Genomic DNA, 5,038 nt, shown 5'->3' on the forward strand with positions numbered 1-5,038 from the left:
CTTCCTTGCAACCCTTCTGTGAGGGGATGTCCTATTGTCTACAGATGGGTCTCTACTCTGACCCCCCTCGTTCTCAACAATACCCCCCTCCAACCCATCTCTTTTTCTTGTTTTGGGTCTTTTGATGCCTGATACCTGATCCCATTGACACCTCATGGTCATACAGGCTGGTGTTCTTCCATGTGGGCTTGTTGCTTCTCTGCTAGATGGCTGCTTAACCTTTTTGAAATGAGAAACCACACATACAATTGAGTTTTCCCCATAACACTATCCTTGTAAGCTTTGTTCAACATCACAATAGTTTCTGTGGCATTTTTCCTGAGCAGGAAGCAAAATTTCACAGTCTTATGCACTACTCTTAAATTGTCCATCACAAAAAAACAAGGTTTAGGTGAAACTGCTTTTATGAAAAAATTCTCTAGAATTTTTCTGCTTTAACGAAGAAATTCTCTACAAGGTTCTATACAGAGAACCTTCCAAGGTGATGCCACTGGATGCACTAACTCAGAGTGAGTTGCTTGCTGCTCACCTGGGGGAAAATTGCATATGATGAAAGCTCCTCCCAGTGGAGCTTTTTCCCTTTTTTTTTGGTGGGGGTTTGGGGTGGGGGAAGGGAGAGCACTCCCTTGTATGATTGTTTAGCTCAAAATTCCAATAGCAGTCCATTCCAGCTCACCAGTGCCTAGGTTGTCAGTCTTTATGCATTCCATTCCATTTTTGACGGCTTTCAATTTTCCTAGATTCATACCTAGTACATTTCACATTCCAATTTTTAATGGATATTTTCAGGTATTTCTTCTCAGTTTAAGTTGTGCCCCATCATAAAATGCAGGTCCCAAAAGCTTTACTCTACCTATATCATTAAGGTCAACTCGACTTTGAGGAGAAAGATTTTCCTTAGCTTTATTTTGAGTGTATGACAATATGAGAGATTCATCTTGGGCTATATTGGCATTGTAGCTAATAATGTTCTTCTACTTTTCATAAGAGTTTCAGTGACTAATCTCCCAAAAGCAGACAACCAATTCTTTCTTTCTAGTCTGTTCTTATTCTAAAAGCTCTACTGAAACCTGTTTAACACGAATGGCTTTGCCGGTATTTGAAATATAAATGCCAAACCTTCCAGCATCACATCAACATGCAAACAAGCCACCAGAGTATGACAAACTGATAGAAAGATCATAGAGTTCAATAAGTGGGTATGAATGAAGAAGTGAGAATGGTAAAGCATGAACCTTGACATGGGAGAAGAGAGGGCAGATGGAGTCTGGGTTGGAGCGACTTCAACTGTGTTAAAGGCTTGCTTTTTATGAAAAGGATATGGAAAATTAATGATTGTTTAACAGAAGTGAAAAATGATGATTATATTTTCAAAAAATTGCTCTTGCTACTGTGTAGAAAAAAAGCTTAAGGGACTGAGATTATAGACAGCCACCCAAGTGGTCATTGCATCAGTGGAAATATTCCAGAAAATAATTACTGTATAGAATCTCATGACCTGGGTATGTGAAATATACAAAAGGGTTCCCAAGTTTCTTTCTTGAGTAACTGTAATGGGGATGTGTGTATACCATCTTCTGAGCCAAGTACAGTGGCAGGAACAAGTGGGCAGGAAAGTATGAGCAGCAGATTTTTTAAAGACCATTTTTTTGCATATAAAAGCATCCACAGTGATTTGTCATTATACAAGATTAGCTAGTTTTTGTCATCTTTAAGTAAAATATTTTGAAATTATTTTGGCTTTAGTTAAGTGGAGTTTAGTGATGTGCTTAGAGGGAGTTTCCAGTCTTTCTAAATAACAAGAAGTAGTTTATCTATTGGTATTCCCCTGATTGATGCAAAAACGTTGTGCTGTATAATGCCATTCTAACAACTGTGGAAGTGAGTTTGAAGATTTACCTGGCATTAATAAGACAAAATCATCTTAAGAGAACAAACAATTGTTTATTATTTCAAAAAATGTGAAGATAAATTAATGATTCAGAGATGCTTTAAATGTTGTTAGTTTCAACATCTTTATTATCTTCCTACAAATAGTGTTCCATGTAGGTAAATGAGTTTATAACTTATTTCCATCCTTCTTTAGTCTTAAGGTAAAGTAAATGTATGAGAGCATGCACACTTTCTCCAAACTGTTTATTAGAAAGGACAAAGTAAGTACATGAAGCTAAGGGCCTGGGTAATTCTCAAAAGTATAGCTAACAAATAAAACATAAATGTCCTTGGCAAAAGGTGTGGGACACATAACTTTTATTATATTTATATGCAATGTCTATTGGGCTTCCCTACTAGCTCTTAAAAAATGTTTGCTAAATTGTAGTTGAGAACATTTCTTGTACTTTATAACTTTCCTAATGGATCATTTGGAAACTAGATACATTTCTGTTGGGGGTATCATGTTCTCAGGTACACTAAATTGTTGAACATGTGTGCTTCTGAAATTGGCCAAGAAAAGTTTAAGCACTCACGGTGTGAAAATATCTATTTATATCACCTCTATATCTTCTATAGGATTATGTAGTCTTTTAACATATGGCTGTTACTTAATTTTATGTACCATAAATCTCCACATCAAATAGTATTCTAATATCATTTGGTGTGATATTCAGCCTGTGCTTTTATGAAATCAACCACACATGTCTTTGAAAGGGGCATGAAGCATGCCAATGATGTGGGTAATTGTTAGGAACTTTACTGCCTCACAAGATCCCATGGTAGAACATTTATCTAAAATAGAGGGCTATTTAATTTTTCCTGTCAATACTAAAAAAGTTCACATATAAAGCATTTGTTTTCCATCCCAAGGATACCCTGAATGGCCTACTGGCTACAAAAAGTATATGATCAGCAAGTCCAGATTGAATGCTGGTGCACCTGTGAGTCATGTCTCTAAGATAAGGTATTCTGAGATGTATTTCTTATTCAGATTAAAAGAAGAAAGCTTATTTCTAAACGAAATTTCCTACTTTGCTTTCTATTTAACTCTGAACTTTGGCAAGAATGAGTCTTTCCAAATGTATTTTTAAAATTTCCGTTAGATAGGCAATTGCCAATGGGCCATAGGCATGGAATTCCTCAGGGTGCCGTGGTTCCGAAGAACACAGTTTTATCCTCATTTAAGGCAATTGGGAATTGGTCCACTTCTTGAGACAAGTGATTTGTTCAATATATTTTAAGGGGGGATAGGATGGGAAGCAGAAATTTGTCTCATGCAGAAATAGCTTCAGTTGAATTAATTTTTGATTTTGAAACACAACTGATCTTAATCTTTCTTGGACTTTTTGCAACTCGATTATTTCAGGGATTAAATGAAAAAGAGCACAGTAGAGTTTGATGGGTAGCAGGAGCGGAGAGCGGACCCCAGAGAGCCCTGAACAGCCCCACCGCCATGCCAGGCTAGTTACCATCACACCCCGTGAGGAGCCGCAGCTGCTACAGCCGGCCCCAGTCACCATCAGCGCAACTGTGAGCAGCGAGGCCGAGACCCAGCAGCCGCCCGCCGCCCCTGCCCCCTGCTCCGCTGACACCAAGCCGGGCACCACTGGCAGCGGCACAGGGAGCGGCGGCCCTGGTGGCCCTGCCGGCGGGGACAAGAAGATCATCGCAAGGAAGGTTTTGGGAACAGTAAAATGGTTCAATGTAAGACACGGATATGGTTTCATCACCAGGAATGACACCAAGGAAGATGTGTTTGTCCACCAGACTGCCATAAAGAAGAATAACCCCCGAAGTACCTCCGCAGTGTCGGAGATGGCGAGACTGTGGAGTTGGATGTTGTTGAAGGAGAACAGGATGCGGAAGCAGCAAATGTTACAGGTCCTGGCGGCGTTCCAGTGCAGGGCAGTAAATATGCAGCAGACCGAAACCATTATAGGCGTTACCCACGTCGTAGGGGTCCTCCACGCAATTACCCGCAGAACTACCAGAATAGTGAGAGTGGGGATCCCCAAGGCCAGGCCCAACAGTGCCGTCCCTACCGCAGGCGGCCGTTCCCACCTTACTACGTGCGGAGACCCTAGGGGCGTCGACCACAGGATTCCAAGAAGTGATGGAGGGTGCTGACAACCAGGGTGCAGGAGAGACAGAATATGTATCGGTGTTGTAGACCAAGATTTCGCAGGGCCCCTCCTCGCCAATGACAGCCTACAGAGGATGGCAATGAAGAGGATAAGGAAAATCAAGATGAAACCCAAGGTCAGCAGCCACCTCAATGTCTGTACCGCCGCAACTTCAGTTACCGACGTAGACACCCAAATAACCCTAACTCACAAGCTGGCAAAGTGACAAAAGCAGTCGATCCACCAGCTGAGAATCCGTCCGCCCCCGAGGCTGAGCAGGGCGGGGCTGAGGGAATGCCGGCTTACCGTCTTTACCAGCATCCGGTTTAGTCATCCAACAAGAAGAAATGAATATGAAATTCCAGCAATAAGAAATGAGCAAAAGATTGGAGCTGAAGACCTTAAGTGCTTGCTTTTTGTTGCCCATTGACCAGATAACTAGAACTATCTGCGTTATCTATGCAGCATGGGGTTTTTATTATTTTTACCTAAAGATGTCTCTTTTTGGTAAAAACAAACGTGTTTTTTAAAAAGCCTGGTTTTTCTCAATACACCTTTAAAGGTTTTAAATTGTTTCATATATGGTCAAGTTAAGATTTTTAAGAACCTCATTTTTAATTTGTAATAAAAGTTTACAGGTTGATTTTTTTTAAAAAGTCAACAAACTGCAAGCACCTGTTAATATGAAAAAACGAAAAGAAAAAGAGCACAGTAGTTTGGTGGCTTTTTGAGACGTGATTAAAACTCATGGTAAAGACCAATCTCTACAACTCAGCATTAGAAATCTGATAGTAATCACTGACGGTTTGAAGTTTCTAAATATAAGCATGTTCATACAAACACAACCAATGGGGTGTGTGAAGCAGAAACAAAAGAAACTTATTTTCTTACTTTTGGATTAAGTATACAAAGATCGAAATACATGAAATTCCAATTTGACTTTGTCTTACTTTTCTTTCTACCATTTTCGCCTGTCCTCA

General features: G+C 40.2%; 1 pseudogene; it reads left to right on the forward strand.

Annotated features, from left to right (window-relative positions):
- Positions 1–3,333: 3,333 nt before the first annotated feature.
- Positions 3,334–4,388, forward strand: LOC101638354 (annotated as a pseudogene).
- The last annotated feature ends 650 nt before the right edge of the window (positions 4,389–5,038 follow it).

Source organism: Echinops telfairi, unplaced genomic scaffold, assembly GCF_000313985.2.
Source record: "Echinops telfairi isolate 266 unplaced genomic scaffold, ASM31398v2 ScPeMD7_2;HRSCAF=8, whole genome shotgun sequence".
In the NCBI taxonomy this organism is placed as follows: domain Eukaryota; kingdom Metazoa; phylum Chordata; class Mammalia; order Afrosoricida; family Tenrecidae; genus Echinops; species Echinops telfairi.